Source organism: Talpa occidentalis, unplaced genomic scaffold (assembly GCF_014898055.3).
Source record: "Talpa occidentalis isolate TD23 unplaced genomic scaffold, MPIMG_talOcc4v2.1 talOcc4.5, whole genome shotgun sequence".
Classification (NCBI taxonomy): domain Eukaryota; kingdom Metazoa; phylum Chordata; class Mammalia; order Eulipotyphla; family Talpidae; genus Talpa; species Talpa occidentalis.
Window position 1 is genome coordinate 138,266,659 of NW_023604861.1, and position 16,696 is coordinate 138,283,354.

The 16,696-nt window shown below is 63.0% G+C and overlaps 1 protein-coding gene across 1 annotated transcript in view; it reads right to left on the bottom strand.

Moving 5' to 3' along the window:
* The window catches only part of RNF144A (ring finger protein 144A), a 65,218-nt gene extending 54,239 nt beyond the window's left edge, over positions 1 to 10,979 (bottom strand). Inside the window, exon 1 of the mRNA XM_037528563.2 lies at positions 10,959 to 10,979. The gene's annotated coding sequence lies outside the window, so the exon portion shown is untranslated. The remainder of the gene's footprint in view (positions 1 to 10,958) is intronic.
* Positions 10,980 to 16,696: the final 5,717 nt, after the last annotated feature.

Consider the following 16,696-nt stretch of genomic DNA (forward strand, 5'->3'; position numbering starts at 1 on the left):
TCTCCCTTGTCAGGCTTTTCCCTGAGCCTGCGCTCAGCCCGAGAGCTGCTCGCGGGAAAGCACACTCACCACCCGCGTCCGCGGAGCAGAGACAGGATTTTAAGACTCCCAGAAAGCAAACGCACTGAAAATGAAGACTGCCTTCGACGGCGCGTGAGCAGGCTGACCACGGGCAAGAAGAAAGTCGGTGATTTCAAAAACAGGTCAACAGAAATGCCCCAAAATGCAAACAGAGAAAACACAAAAAGGGGGGCAAGCACGAAACAGAACAGCACCCCCGCAAGATGACAGCCCGTGGTCACTGGCAGCGGGGAGGGTGCGAGCAGGGCAGCGCGGGTCTGCAGCGAGCGGGCACCGGCCTGCGCAAGAGTGTCCGGTGGAGTTGGAGTCCGGAGGCGGTTGAGCAGCTTCTCCAAGACTCACTGCCTGGCCCTGACGTGGGCTTTGATGGCTCAGACCTGCAGGCTCAGGAGATGAAAGCGAGTCTGCACCTGCCCGTCGGGCAGGGCTGGGGCGGGGGCGTCCCTGCGCCCAGAATAACTGCTGCAGGCTTTTCCCTTGTCTGCTGGGATTTCCCTTGGCCGGTGGAGTTCTCGCAAATCCACTGCAGAGTCCACGTGAGCCGCAGGCCAAGCTGACGTGGCGAGGGTGTACCTGCTGCTTATCACATAACAACAGAACTGACGACTACAAATTTTTTCAGCCCACATCTTGTTGCAATGCGAGCTACGCAGCTGGCAACTAGCAAAGCTGAGAAACATGATGGTAGCTCTTGTCAGATAGGAAATTTAGATTTTATGCATCACAAGTCTGTGTAAACAGGTGTCTATGCTATTAAAACATTCATAAGGAAAATCTTCTTTCACTATAAAATGAAACTATACTGAAAAAAATCAAAAAAGTGGCAATCCTTGTGATTTATGATTCTTTTCCTCGATGTATGTCCACGTTTGTACGTATCCTGTCCATACAATTCAGCTTCGTAATTGCTTGCATTTAATGATACACTGAAGATCTTTTCCCATGTCCACAAGCTCCTAAAATCTTATCTAATCAGAGCACACTTACTTAACCACACTGAAATGTTTGCCTTGGGGGCTAATAATCTATATACATATATATAGATTTTATTTTTAATGAAGAGAAGCAGTGGTGCACACTGCTGTCTCCAGGTTTAGCACCCTATCTGTGAGCTGGACCCCCAACTGCACTGTCTGAAATAACCCGGCAGTCACAAGGAAAAAGTAGGCACGTGTGCTCCAACCAGCCTCCCCACCCCCCGGCCGCTCGCTTCTCCCCCTGGGCCAACATAATTTATATTTAAATGCTTCCTTCTCTGCAGCAGAGACCACTCCGACCTATTAGCAAATGTTTCTCTTTGCTAATTTCTCTCAGAGAAAAAAATTAATAATAATGTCTGTTTGCAGGAAAACTCCACCTCACCACTGAGGCACTGACGACCCCGGGCAGCTCGGCGCGGCGGGGGCTGCTGCAGCATCCAGCCCACGGGCAGAGGTCAAAGTGCGGCCACAGCGTCCAGATGTGTGCTTGCTGCTAGCAGCGCCGCTGCGCTCGGGGTTGACGCTGACACTTCGGGTCAGTTTAGAACACGAGTGGTTTGAATGTCACCCCAGGGTGGTGGCTTTGATGTGGTTTTTGGAGTCTGGGTTTGGAGAGCGGGGTCTTTGGGGTCACGCTGGGGAAGGTGTCCCCAGAGCTCCGGTTTCAGAGGCAGCAGGCATGTTTCTCCACGAGACAGAGACATTGGTTATATTTAAAGGGCAGGTTTATTAGGGACAGAAGAGTAAAGGACACTTGCCCAGACACCAGCGGGCAGGAAGAGCTGCCCCGAAGGGACAAGTTTGCTGAGAGAGGCCTGCATGGCTGCAGGCGGGCGGCCTTGAGGAGAGCGGCCTCCGCTAAGGGAGGTCAGTGAGGAGCAGCCCCGGCAGGTGCAGGTCACGGGCAGGCAGGAGGCTGCTGCCCTGCAGAGGGGAGAGAGTGGGTGAAAAGCAGCACCTGCACAGTCACAGGTGAGCAGAAGGACGGCTGCCCCTTTGTGGGGGCAGCACTGGGTTTTGTCATCTTCTTTCGGAGGGAGGGGCTCATCTCTGTGGGTGGATGGTTTGTTCCTTAATCTCCGTAACTTCCCCTCAGGTCTGCGCCCCTGACACTCCCCACAGCCTCTGATCCCTGCCTGGGTCTCGTGCCTCGTGATCCAGGTGTTGGCACCTGAGGATCCTGTTTTCTGTAGAGGGTTGACGGGCATGTCAGTCCCTTGTGAGGCAGGTTCCTGACCTTGTGGCGTCTCTTTTTTTATTCTTTTCTCCATCAGTTTCAGAAGAAAGAAGAATAAACCTTCAGGGGGGATCATAATGTTCTTCGTTTCTTAATGGAGAGTCCGGCTGGCAGCTTCCTGCGGGTCTGAGCAGACCAGGCCCCGACCCCGGCGCTCCTGGTGAGCCCAGCACGCCCTCCCCCAGCCCCACCAGCCACACACTCACCCTGAGAAGCCGCAGCCTCAGCCGCCCCCAGGAGCCTTCGGCGGCCATCAGGAGGCCCGAACCCCCGGGCCTGGCCTCACACCCTGTCCAGCATGAAAACCTGTGACTATTTCATATTCAAAATAAAAATTATCCTTAACTTCATGTCAGGCTGAGTACAACATGTGCGTAACGGCGCCCTGGTTCCCGGCTGAGGAACGACACACGTGTTGCTGACATCAGCTCCTTTTTTTTTTTAAACTTATTTGCAAATGTTACCAATACTGTGATTGGGGAAGCCCACAGGCCCTCGGGGCCGCCTGCCGGGTGAGACAGCTCAAGGGAGCTGCCTGGACTCCACGTCACCCACAAAATGCCAGCACAGTCAGGGACAGGATGGGGGGCTGAGCAGCACTCCCGGGAGGCAGCAGGACGAGCGGGGGTCCCCAGGATGAGCGGGGATGACCGCAGAGAAGGCACAAGGGCCACCTCAGGAAAAGCTGAGGCGGGGTGGGGGGAGGTGGCGGCAGGAGGGGCACAGGAAGAAGCAGGTGATGCGGGGACGGGGTATGGGGTGCCCAGCACCGCAGGCGGGGGCGGGGTGTCTGGTGACAGCGGAAGTGCAGCCGCCCACGGAGACAGGCCGGGCCGGGAAGGTGAGCTCAGGGAGCTGCTGGAAAGGCTGGGCCCTGTGCAGGCGGCGCAGCGGGAAGCAGCACGAAGCAGCACGCGGAGGAGGGGAGCAACTCCCAGTGTTGGGGGCTGATGAGCGGAGGGAACCCGGTTCAAACCCAGAGACAAAGGCAAGTCTGTTGACTCAGACCCGATGCAGGTGGGGGAACAAGGACGGGTGTGCAGGGGTGCACACCCAGCGGGGGAGCCACCTGGCAGGTAGGTGGGAGGTTGGGGGGCCTCTGCTTGATCCCCAAGGTCCTCACGGGCGTCAAGGAGATCTCAAGCACCGAGGAAAAAAGCTAAGTTCGCGGAAACCAAGGCCCTTGGGTTACATGTGGAAAAAGTCACAGACTCTTCCATCTGAACGGAGGCTGGACAGAGTCCTCAGCTCATCCTTCAGTCACACAAATGGCCCCCAAGACAGGAGTGTCAACCCCCACGGCCACACTCAGGATGAGAGCACTTCGGTGCGGGCGGAGCCACCCATGGGGCAGACATTACTGGGGGCCGCTGAGGGGGAGGGGGATCTGCGCCCCCAGTGGGGAGGGACTTTGCACTCCCAGGGGGCCTCTGTGCTGCAGGGGGGCTCTGCACTGAGTGGGGGGCTCTGCCACAGGACCAGGCCACACCGTCCCCAAGTCCCTCCAGGTCGGGTGCCCGGGGCTCGGGGAAACAAGGTCACTGTGGAGGAAGCAGGGCCACAGCCAGAGGGGCCAGAGTCCAGGCCACTCCGGCAAGAGCAAGCCAGGCCGGCCACCCACTCGGGACACCCGGCCGCGGCGCCTTGCTTGATGGCGCAGGGCAGGCTCCGCTCTTCATGGCCAGCGGTCTCTGGCCGCCCTGTCCGGCGCATGTGGGGTGGCGCCGTCCCGGAGTCGGGGTCACGTCCCGTCTGTCACAGGGCGGCACAGTCCTGCAGATACAAGGCTCTTGCACACTGAAGACCACACTCTCGTGTGAACATAACTGGGAAACCAGACAGCCCTGCTCTACCGCGACACCCCCACTGTGGTGGGGCCTGGACCCCAGCCCACAGCACCCCAAGGTGTGTCTGTGCCTCAGGCCGGGAGCTATTTTACAAGCAGGAGAACACGTAGGAGGAAAAGGAGTTCCTGTGTGTCCCAACACGTTTCTTCTAGAGACTGGAAAGTAAAAGCTCCTGGAGTCTCAGCTGTGAGCGCCACCCCGCAGATAACAGAACATCGGCCCCTCTTGACCTCCAAAGGCCCAGCCCCTCCAGCCTCCCTCACTCCAGCTCCCCCACTCTGCCTTTGAGCCCCAGGGCCCCCAGATGCTGCCAAATGAGCAAGGGGCAGGAGGGGCGGGGTGTCTCTGATTCCAAAGTCCTGGAGGGAAAGAGGCCGCTGAGCCCCACACTCTTCCCAGCGCCGGCGGCACACGGCCAGGGTGGCACAGGGGCCCGGACGGGAGCCACACGGTGACGTCTGGGCTCTGGCCACACCCAAGTCTGCAAATGTCCATGGATATGCTGGCCTGACGGGGCCCTGCGCCCACCAGGGATAGTTAAGCCTCATGCACGCTGGTCCAGGCCTCGTCCTGTGAATTCTTGCTTTTTGAAAACGGAGGCAGGAGCAGCAGAAGCAGTGAGTGAGATCAGCCGGCCCGCCCCACGCCAGGTCGGGATGTCAGATTGCAGCGTCCAGTCCCCCCCAGGAGGCCCTCCGGGCCCTGCCCCTCTCACCAGTGCCACCCGGCCCAGCCCTAGCAGAGGCAGCTGTGGGCTTTTTTGGTAAAGCTGTTCTTTCCAGATAAGAGACAGAGAGAGCTGCCACCCACCCACGTCTCTCCTGCTAACTTAAGCACAAACAGGAGCCGGCAGGTGGCATGTGACAGCCAACCAGGACCACAGCCCAAAGGTGCAAAGGGAGAAGGGGCTGGTATCATCACTGAGCAGCTGACCCAGCGGGCCGCAGCCACCTCCCAAGCCTTCTCACTGAGGAAAGACAAACGTGCTCATCCACCCACGTGCTAGCAAGCACTCTGACACCGGCCAAACCCATAGGCACACACAAAACCATGCAAACACGTACTACCGACCCAGCAAGGAGCGACACATACTACAGCGTGACCTGCGTCCCCTGAGACATGTTGGGGAACATGTAGGCCATGGTATCTGTGAACGAGACCCTTTGGGGATTCTGAAAACTAAGATGCGGCCAGCAGGGTGAGCCCCTTCCAGCGCCACTGATACCATTTCTGCCTGCTTAGTGCACGGGGACAGAGGCAGCAAAACTGTCACAGGCCAGCGGCTGGTGACACGCATTCACACGCTCATCAGTTTCTGGAGCCGCAAGTCCGAGACCAGGGTGGTTGTGGCGTCCAAGCCAGGGAAGCACCACCTTCCTGGCTCACAGCCGCCGGCTTCTCATTGAACCTCACGTGTCGGGGTTACTCTTATAAGGGGCCCTGACCCCACTCCCAAGGCCTCCAGCACGTGACCTCATCACCTCCCAAAGGTGCCATCACCTCCTAACACCATCGGGGGAGCGGGGAGGTTTCCAATGTGAGTCTGGACTCGAGCAAGCGCAACAGCAGCCCCACGCATGAGAACAAGAGGGGGCGAGGAAGGCGTGGGGAGCCAGAGGGGGACCACAGGAGAATCTGCATGAAACAGACAGCACCTCAGGGCCCCCCGAGCTGATGAACCTGAGATGCTGCTTTTCTTCCTCCTGCTACACCCAGCCCCACCCGCCGCCCCGCTGCCTCCCACACGTGACTGTCAGTGCTGGGGCCCACGGCACCCCCTTCATGGAGATACAAACTGAAAGAAGCAACTGTGAACTCGATAAGCAGCAGCTCCGTTGCCCCCCGCCCCCAAGACAAGGCTCCTGCCAAGAGACCAGGAGGGCGCAGACCCGTGGCAGCCACACGCTCTGGCTTCCTCGCCCACAGGCATCACAGATTCCTCCACCACAGGATCACTGGAGAGTCCTCTGTGCCCCAAGCTGGTGTGGCAGCCCCACTCTCCACTCCCTGGGCACCCCGGGCTCAGGGAGCCTCCCCGCCTCCCCTCCCAGGCTGCCAAGGCTTCACGCTCCAGCATCACCCCCATCCCAGGCTCACACCCCCACCCGCTTTGCCTTCAAGGTTCAAGGTCCAAAGGTCTAGGCCGTACTGCTCTGGCTCTAACCCTGACGCGCTGGGCTCAGTCTGACCTGTCCCAAGGCCCGTCTCATGGTCTCCTCCCTGGGAATCGTCTGCGTCTCCCTCAGGAGCCAGGGCTCTCCTTCCTGCCTCAACCACTACCGGGACTGGCCCAGGGCAAGTGCAGGAAGGAGGCGCCTCAGAGGAAATGGCCCCTGGTCTCTGAGCACTGACATGGGTGTTAAGCACAATTACAGGTTTTGAAAAGCTGGGAGGGGAACAAGGAGGCGAGCAGGGCGACATAGGGTGACTTAGGGCGAGGGGCTTCCTGCAGAGGAGAGGCCAGAGAACAGGGGGCAGGCCCGGCCACAATCCTGACCCCTCTGTTCCTGGCCTTGATCTCACCTGGGGGGGCCAGGACCAGGTGTGGCGACATGCCCAGGCCCACGTGAAAGGTTCTGAAGTGAGCATGGAAGGTTCTGGAGTGAGCATGGAAGGTTCTGAAGTGAGAGCAAAGGCGGCCTCTATGGGGAGCCTCACTGGGGATCTGGCGCCGTGGACGGCACCTGCCAGGGCAGGGCCTGGAGGCTGCTGAGAGAGGAGGCAGAACGGCAGCGAGTGGTGGGGACCCCGGTGGAGTCCCCGGGGGGGACTCCGGGGCCTTGGGCCTGCAGGCAGTGGCGTCTCAGCAGGGACGTGACCAGGCAGAGGGCCGCCAGCGGGCATCGCGTCTTCCCGGGGATGTCAATAACTCACATGCATTTGCACTGAACTCGGCGTCCGGGCATCTAACGTTTAAGTGAACATTTTAATTCGCAGAAGATTCATCCAGTCGGAGATCTTGCTAGTTCTGTGAGGGGCCCCTGCCACCCCAGCTCAGGGACACCAAAGCCTTGCGGCGCCGCACGCGGCCTCCACTTCGGCGGGTAACAGGAGGAGCCTGCAGCCCAGCGGCCACGGCCGGCCAGCAGCGAGGACTCCTCGGTGGATGCCGAGGGCCAGTCTCACTCGACGGGGTCTGCACGGCTCCCCTCCGCCAGAGACCCTTACATGCCACGGCCCCAGCCCCCAGTCAGCCCTGGCCCAAAGGACTCTTGAAAGCCGGCTCCTGGGGAGACGCTGCCCGGGGCCAGCCGGGGCTGAGAGGCGCTCCCAGGACAGCCCAGAACCGGCAGAACCAACAACCCCACCAGAGCCAGGCCAGGGGCCACCTCTGGAGTTGCGTCCTCCCCTCGCCGGCGGGACCCAAGCCACATCCTCCCTCGGCCACTACCAGAGGGAGCCGCTCACCGGGCGGCAGGCTCCAGTGGGCAGGGCCCGGTGCCAGCCTCGCTCGGGACGCTGGCGCCAGAGGATGGGCTCCTGGTCGTAAAAGCACATGGTGCCTCCAGCCCCCGCCCCCTTCCTCTCAGGCCCCCCGGGGTGGGGGCGGCAACAGGGGACACTTTTGCGGACAGAGGCTCCCAAACCAAAAAGAGAAGCCCCGCGTGGGGAGCGCCTTCCAGAAGACACCAGGAGGAAGGCAGCGAGTCAGCGCCGGAGCCTGCCCAGCCTCCGCACGGAGGGCGCCAGCCGCCCCCCGGGCCAGCCCCGGCGTGTAAAGGCCCGGCCGCCCCAGGCTGCTCCTCGGCCCACACCCAACCGGGAGCCCCCGCTGGCCTGGCTACCTGGGACTCCTCCTCCAAGTCCGGGGGTTCCCGGCGTCTGGACCCCCCCACCCCACCCCCACAGTGGGCAGAGGCCCCCAAGGCACCGGCTTCCCCGGCCTGCAGCCTCGTCAAGGTCGCGACAGCCCTTTCCTCCGGGCCAGGCCCAGCAGGCTCCTCCGCGCCCCACGAGCCCCACAAGCGAGCGGCCTTGGCCGGCCTGAGGGCTCTGTGCTCCCTCCCGTCCGCGAGCTGGGGCAGTGGCCGGCCTTCCCAGGCGGCCTGAGAACTGGGCCGCGGCCAGGGCAGGCTTCCGCCCAGCACCTGCTGATGGGGAACGCCAAGCGAATACTAACGAGGGCTTCCGCCTCCAGGCGCCCCAGCTTGAGGGCTGGCAGGCGGCTCCTGCTGGCCACCCTGGACCGCCCGCCCCACAGGCGCTCCTCACGGGACAGGCCCCGGCCGCTGGGGAAGCAGCCCCGCGGCAGCTGTGACTCTGGATGAGGGAACGCAGGTCCCCCACCACCCCCCGCCCCCAGTCTCCTCTCAACACAGCACCGTGGATCGTCTGGGCATCGTCCTACTGAAAGCAAAAAGTGTATTTTGTCCTCACAAGACTCCTCCAGTGGCTGAGCTCGGTCAGGACTCTGCAGTGTGGCTTCCCCAGAAACTCCACTAACAGCACATCTGCATTCCAGTCACTGGAGGTCTCCGAGGCTGGGGAGGTTAGGACCGCCCAAGGTCAGCTGGTCAGGAAGGTGTGCCAGCCCTGTCCTCCCGCCCGCTCCCCAGCAGGTGAGCGGTTGCTTCAGTTTAATTTCTCTGTCTAATTAAGGAAAAGGATTCAAGTGTGTCAGCAAGGCAGAGAGTAAAGAGGCTGGTCCCAAAGTGAGGCCTCACGTGGCCCGTCCAGTCTTAAAGCAGGACGTCCTTCAGGGTGTCCTGGCTCTCCCTGCAGGAAGTAACCCCAAGAGGTGGAGGCCCCCCCACACCCTCCTCAGAAGAGGCCCCTCCAAGGCAGAGGTGGGGCTGCTGGAGTGGATGAGCACCCAGACCCACACTCGGTGCCAGCCCTGGAGGAGCCTGGGTGCCCTCCCGGGTGCCCCGATTCCCGAGAGCTGGGCAACTGACCAGTTGCCATCCCCTGGAGATCTGCAGGAGAAAGAAGAACCGGCCGTGGCCAGAGTGGCCGGGCCCCTGACGCCTCCGAGTCACAGTGTCCGAGCTACGATTACCCTGGGGCTCTGTGATTCTCAGCCCACAAGGACGGGCCTCCTGTGTCCACTCCAGAGAGGAAGGTCCCCCACGAGGGAGAATGGGACAAGAGGCGGCAGGCAGAGAAGGATGAAGCACAGTGGTTAGGGTGGGCGGAGGGAGCCTCGCTCCACTGCTGCTGCCTGGGGAGTGGTCACCCCCCCCCAGGAGACATGAGCTTCACTGGACAGTGTGTGAGGTCCCGCCAAAGTCCAGCCACACAAGTCACAGAGCAGCTCCAGCCCTGGTGAAGACTGGGGAGCAGGATGGTGGAGGCCCGAGTGGGAGCATGCAAAGTGCCCCTGGAGATTTCAAGTCCACGGCACCGCCTGGGGGCCGGGTTCACTCCTGGCTGCGGCCAGGCCCCAGCACTGAGCCCGACCGTCATTAGTCCCGGCCAGGGAACTGCCTCCAGGAGGGGATACTAGAATAGGGCCGGGCCTCTTGAAGGCAGACACGTCAAAGTGCCAAGTGTCCTACATGTGGCAAATGTCCCTCGTATGAAAATGAGGTTATCTGCTTCCTAATTTCACAGGGGGTGCTGGATCCAAGCCTGGTCCCGTGCAAGAAGGTGGAGGCTGACCCTAAAGGCACGCCCAGGAGCGCCGCCCACAGCACTGTCCTCTCTCCGCAGGGGGCTCAGCGCCCCACTCTCCTCCTGCAGGTCAGCAGCCCCCACAGCCCCCAGGGGTGCCCGGCATGGACACCTGGTCTGGACGTCAGGTGCCATCACCTGCCCCGCGGTCTCTGCAGCCACAAGCCTTTGCACCCCACAGAACTGTGGGGTCAGGCCCTGCTCTCAGCCCTGGGGAGCAACAGTCGGGGTCCACGTGGGCTCCATCCCAGAAACTTCCCCAAGGCCCCTGAGCACCCTCTTCCCAGGGCTGGGCCCTTCAGCCCCACCCCCCAGCTCCGGTCAGCAGCGCCTCCTCTCTAAGAAGCCCCGGCCGCCCCACGCAGGGGGAGGGGGGGCCTGCAGACCTGCAGACCAGACCCCCGGGGCCTGGAACTCACCCCTCTCCAGGGCTCCTCGGCCCCTCCCAGGCCCCCTCCCCGGCGCTTGCCGGGCGCCAACAGCCCTCACTGCCCGCTCCTTGGGGTGAGGACCCGCCACCCGCACCCCCTCCCCGGGGCGGCAGGAGCCCCTGGGACCTTTCCTGGGGCTTCTCTAACTCTTGTTCCTCGGCGGCTCGGCCGGGCAGGGGCGGCTGCCGGGCTGCTCCCCCCACGACTCCCCGCAGGGAGAGGCAGGGGCGCTTGGCAGGACCACCTGAGCCCCTCTGGGGTACAGGAAGTCCCCCCCCCTCCTCCCCGCGGCCCCAGCCGCACAGGACCCCAGAGCTGGGCGCCCAGTGCGGTGCGGGCGCCAGGGAGCCAGGGCCACAGGCGGGTGGGGACTCGGGAGCCCCGGGCCGGGCCTCGGAGGGCGGAGGGGGGCCCGGCGCCCAGGTGAGCAGCGGTCATGGCCCGAGCCCCCCCCCGCCCCCCCCGCCCCCCTGCGCGCGCCGGGCCGCCCTCCCGGCTCCCCCCCCCCGCCCGCGGGCGCCCCGCCGAGAAGGCCCCACCGCCTCCCCGGCGCCCCAGACGCCGCGCGCCCCGCGCAGCGCCGCAGCCCCGGGAGCGCGGCTCGGTGGCCACAGAGGGGCAGGGCCGGGCGGGCGCGGGCCAGCGGGCCCCACCCGCGGGCACAGCGCCCGGCCCCACGCGCCCCCCCCGCGCCCCCCGCGCCCCGCGTCGCCCCCGCGCCCCGCGCCCCCGCCCGCGCTGCCCACACAAAGGGACGCGCGCCGCCTACCTGGTCCCGCGCCCGGCCGGGGCCGCCGCTGCGCCGCGGGGCCGGCGGGTTCCGATCGCCGCGCCGGGCTGCGCCGCCGCCGGGCCTGGGCCGGTGCGGGTCGGGCCGGGTCCCCGCGCCGCCCTGGGTCCCGCCCGCCTGCAGCGGGGCGCGCGGCGGCGGAGCGCGGGCGGCGGCCGAGCGGCACAAAGACTCGGGGCGCACAGCTGCCCGCCCGCCCGCGCCCGCGCAGCGCCCCCTGCCGCCCGCCGCGCCGCCCCGCCCCCCGCGCCCCGCCGCCCCCCGCCCCCCCCCCCCCCCCCCCGCCCGCCCCGGCCCGGCCCGGCCCGCTCCCCCCCCCTCCGGCAGGTGCCGCCGCGCAGGGCCCCGGCGCAGCTGGACCTGCGCCCCGGGCAGCCGCCGCCGGGAGGCCGGACACCGCCGGGCAGCGCGGGCCGCGGGGTCAAGGTCCGAAGGGCGCCGCCCGGCCGAGGCGGCAGCCCTGCTCCCCGGGCCCGGGCTCCCCCGACCTCACCTCGCCGTGGAGGGTCTCTGCACCCCGCCGCCTGGAGGCGCCCACAGGGACAACAGGGGCCCCGAGCGCGCTCAGCCGCGGGGGACGCACCTCCGGCAGATTCCCGCCCGTCCCTGGGGTGCAGCTCCCGGAGGCGGGGACCCCTGAGGGAGAGTTGCCTCAGGTGGGCCTCCACCTCTCCCTCTAGGGGGCGCGGCCCGCAGCGCCAGCCTCCGCGCAGCCGGCTGTAGAGCCCCCACCTGTAGGAAGGGCCCCCCCAGCCTGCTCCCCCGCCCCAGGGAGGGCGATCTGCGGGGGGCGGGGGCGCCACCCAGCTTGGCCCCGTCTGCTCTGAGCTGTCACCTCCCGCCCGCGCCTCCCTCCCCTCGCCAGCGCCTCCTCAGAAGAGGACGCGGGCACTGGGGGGTGCGCCTGGAGCTGGGGGACACTAAATAAGTCAGGTGGGCACAAAGCACAGGCCAGGGCGCCGCAGGCTGGGCATCCCCAGCTGACCGCTCCTTCCTGCAGCCAGCGAAACGGCCCGTCCCCCCTGTCCCCACCTTCTCCGCGGCTCGCCCCCTCTGCCACCTGCCGCCTGCACCCCCCAGCACAGCCCCTTCCCGTGCGCACGGACAGGACACCTTAAATACCCCCAGCCTGCTCCGCTGCCGCCCGGGCTGCCGTTTCATCAGCTGCCTCGTGGAGACGCTGGGCCCGGCCGTCTTCGGAAGCTGTCCCTGCGCCTGTGTGGGGACGCCAGCATGAAGCCAGGCCCTGGTCTCCCCTCCCGCCAGCACCCCGTCACTGCTTCTCCCTCCGAGTTACATTCACAGCGGCCCTGAGACGGGAGGCGGCACCGAGCAGCCCTAGGTCACCTCAGCCTCTCACGGAAGATGAAGGCAGCTCTGCCAAGCCCTGGGTGTCCTGCAAGCTGTATCCCCCATTCCAGTGGGGGGCCACGCCCTGGAGGGCTCCTACTTAGGAATGGACAGTGAGGACTGCAACCCCCAGGGGATGGAGGTGCCCCGCGTGCCCTGTGCCGAGTCGTCTACACGGAGACCCAGGCTTTCGCAGAGGCTGGATCCAGCTGGAGGGGAGGCTGGGGAGGCGGAGGGGCTGAGGGCCAAACCAGCAACTCACCGCCTCACTGGAGGATGCACGCCCCTGGCCCTGGTCGTCTCTGCTAGTGCCCTTGGGGTGGGGTGGACGTGCAGGCGTGGACGGATGGGCCCACGGAGATCGGGGAGGGGGCACCCCTGGAGAGGGCGAGGAAGCTCCTGGCTCGTCCCCATTCCTGGCCCCATGCTTCCCTGCTTTCGGAAGGTTCCAGAGCTATTTCCTGTCATGATAAACTGGCCATTGAATGATGAAACCTCTATGGCCTCCAGCAAGTGCGTCTGGTAAGGGCGAGCCCAGGAAACCTGGGTCTGTGGCTCATTAGTGGAGACCAGGTGTCACCTGGGGGCAGAGAGGCACCAGGGGAGCTGAGCCCTTAACCTTGGGTGGGATCTGACCCTCCCTCCAGCTGGGAAGAGTCAGAATCAAGGGGAATTGCTTGGTGAAGGGCGGACCCCGCGGGGCCAGGGACAGGCCCTGGCTGGAGCACAGTTGTCTTCTGGGCGTTCCCCCGCTCGGAGATGCCGTGCAGCGGGGCTCTCCCAGAGCCAGTGAGTCCCCACAACAGGAGATACCCTTGCAGTCATGCGCAAATACCTAAACTACTCAAAACCCAATACCAGCCTTTTTTTTTTTTTTCAAATTAATTATGGTTTTTGAATGTCTGTAGGGTAAGGAAAAATGTCAGGCTTGTCTGCCCTCCCGCCATCAGGCTAGATGATGGATCCCTGCGGTCCTGAACGCATGCCTGATGGCGGCACCTGGAGTAGGGTGTGGCGTAGGTAGATGGGATTCACCTGGGCTGAGACTGTGCTTTTTTAAGGGCGGCGTCACGGGGACGCCAGCAGAAGCCAAGAAGGAGCCAAGAACGGACGAAAGCAGAGAAAGAAGCAAGAGAAGCAGAAGCCGAGAGAAGGCCGGAGAGCCCAGAGTGAAGACCTGCTGGGGGCTGGGAGGCCTGCCAGCCTCTCGGCCCCCGGCACCCCTGCCTGCCGTGTACCTGGTAATCCCAGTAAAAACCTGCAAAACCACTGAGGACTCTGACTCCTCCTTCACCCGGTCTGCTGGATCCTAGAAAAGCTGCACCGTGACCATTCCTGCCCCTGCACTGTCCCTGCCTCTCCCCTCATCTATTAGTGTGAATTGCTAAAACTTGCTATTCTCATTAAAATATCGGAATGCTAATTGGCTTTAAAAGCCTTCAGAAGACACTATGTGGGAAATAAAATTGATTATGAATCCAACCTGATTAAAAATATGCACGTGGAGAGGCGCGACAGGTGCTGGCAGACCCTCTGGGTGGGTCAATTAGGGGGAATTTTTATTTTCTTCATTCTGCTGTGCCTGCTTGTCAAGCGCACGCCACAGGACACATACTTAGAGCCCGGGAGGATTGCACGGCTCCTGCTGTCTTGAAGCCCACCTTAGCGTGTCAGAGCCGACCTTGCACTGCGGGTTTGTGTCGCCCCCCACCCTTCCCGGTCACTGGGCGCACTCCCCAGACAAGGCTGCCAAGGCCCCCGGGCCCCAGGCTGCCCCTGGTCTCAGTCCTCGAGTCTGGGGCTGGCAGGCACCTGATGGCGGGGGCCTGGGCCACACCCCCTGCATTCAGTGCTTGCAGGTGGACTGCAGGGGCGTGACTGTGGGGGGCCAGCCCAGTCTACCCAGCGCAAGGCAGACTTGGGGACCAGGGTGTGGAGCCCTGGGCTCTGAGGCCCTGGACACCCCTGCTCTCAGCCAGTGGCACAGAGGCAGGGCCAGTCTGAGGCCTTGGGGGTGGCAGGGGCTGGCGGGCCAGCCAGGAGCCCTGTGCCAGGCAGGTGACCCCTGCACTATGTGGCCCTCTGCCGAGCAGCCGCCCGTGGGGGACAGCGGGCCTGGTCACTCCCAGAGCAGCAGCACATGGAGAGCAGTCCTGCCGGCCACCGGCAGGATCCCTCCTGGCCCAGCGCCTGCACCACTGCGCCGCCCTGCCCAGGTGCGGAAAGTGCAGATGAAGGATCCACAGCTTGGTGTCTAACGTGCACTTGCCCCAGCAGTGAGAGTGTGAGGCCTGCAGTTACTTTCAACACATGGGAAGGAGACATTTCACAACGGAGACCCACTGAGAGAGGATATACAATAAAATTTTTAAAATATTGCAGCATCTTACAGAGTACAGCAGACGAACATTCAAGACCATCACACGGAGGAAAAACACAGGTATGTTTCCCCGAAAGCTCCCTTTGCGCTCAGGACAGAGCCGCGGAGCCACAGCTGGATGGCCAGTGCCCGGCCGCGCCTGCCTGGCAGAGCTCACCGCCGCTTGGCTGGTGTCATCGCCTGCTCTCTCTAGTCACCCAGCACTGGACCCCAAACTCCAGAGAAAGAGCGAACAGGAGCCCACATTTCAGATGACTCGAAGGATGGCTTCACCCATCTTGACACTTCAAAGCAGGCAACCTTCCGGCCACGGGGCCCTGACTAGCAGGCTGGTTGTGCCTTTACGATCAATATGATACGATTAGCGTCTAGTCCCTTAAGGCAAAATTCCACTGGTGCTAGGACGGTGTGTGTTGCAGCAATGATGACCCGTGTCGCAGGAGAGCGGCCGGCCCTGAACGCTTGAATTGATGAGCTACAGAAGGAGTCGGGACAGAAAAGTACAAACACCGAGCGTGTGTTTACAACAGCTTATTTCTGAAGTGCAAGAATTTCGTTTGTTGCTTTGCTTTGTTTCTCCCAACCTTTGGGAGAGAGAAGAAGTCTCCCTCGACTGGCGAGAAACTCGCTGTAGCCTGAGAATCGAGGCTTTATCCAGTTGGGCTGCAGAGAGAACTGACTAAACACCGACTGTTGACCAGACTCGGGGGCCTTGAGCTGGTGATGTTTCCTCCGCTGAACTTCCTCTTGCTGAGTAACGTGACGGGCAGCAGCACGCGCCGCTGTCAGTCAAGACTTGCCTCGTGCACCTGCAGGCCACGGGGGAAACTTACTAATTCATTTTCCTCTTCAAAGCACAATAAAAAGTTTGTTTTAAAAACCCACGCAGCTGAACTAGAGGGACTTAAAATTTGAAAAAGGGAAATCTTTTCTGAGAGAAAAAAGTCACAAAAACCCAGCTTGCAGTTGCACACTCTCGGAAACAGACCCGCGCGGGACGTGTGCCGCCACCTGGCGACCCACCCCGGAGCTGCAGCGGATAAACTGAACCCCGGCCGCGGCTTTCTAGAGCCTGCTCTTTCCAATTCAACAATGATGGGAAATTATCCTCTTCCGGAGAGTGAGATGGCATCTAGGTCACGTCCCCAAACTGCGTGGGATATTTCCACAGGAGCCGATTGTGTCCCCTGAGCCAGTTGCAGGGCCATTCGCGCAGCTCCAACTTCCTGCTGGAAAAGGAAGGTTCTGGATTCTCAGACTGACCTACATCGTGGCCTTATTCCAAGCGACTCAGGTCACTGAGAAACGGCGGCGTGAGGCTGAGCACCCGGGCACATTCTCTCTTCACCACCTTCGTCCCCTTTTTCAGAGCAGCTCTTCCCACCCGGCACGCTCCCATCCCAGAGAGGTGGAGACCACCCTCTGACTCAAGTGGGCCCAGAAGCGCGGCCGGAAGGCAGCCACCCACCGCCTGCCCCTCCGGCTCCTCGGGAACCATGAAGTCTCCTTGGCTTTACGGCGAATTTCTGCAGAGAAAGGGCGCAACAGAGTAGCCGGCGGGGCCGGAGACCGACCATCCGGCCCTCCCCAGGCACTCCGCAGGCCGGCAAGCTCCTGGCTTGTGCTCCTCTAAAGGCCTGCCGACGGCTCCCAAGGTTCTGGGTCAAAAGTCCGAGACTGCAATGGCGGGAGGTAGAAAAGGAAGAAGCCACACGGGCAGCAGAAATAACCTGGAGCTACTTGGCAGTTTCTCCAAGTGTGGAAACTGGCACCTCAGGGGTGAGCAGGAGGGACGCGCTCTGCGGGAGGAGGAGGCCGGGGGAGGCTTCGGCATGGAAAGGAATCGCCACACAAAGCTGAACACCCAAAATCGGAAACACAAAGAAGCGGATGCGCTGGGCTCACGGCTTGGCTCGCCGCGTGTCCGGGCGGGTTGCCGGCGCACGCGGGGGTCAGGGTGGCCGAGGTCAGGTGGGGCGGCTGGAGG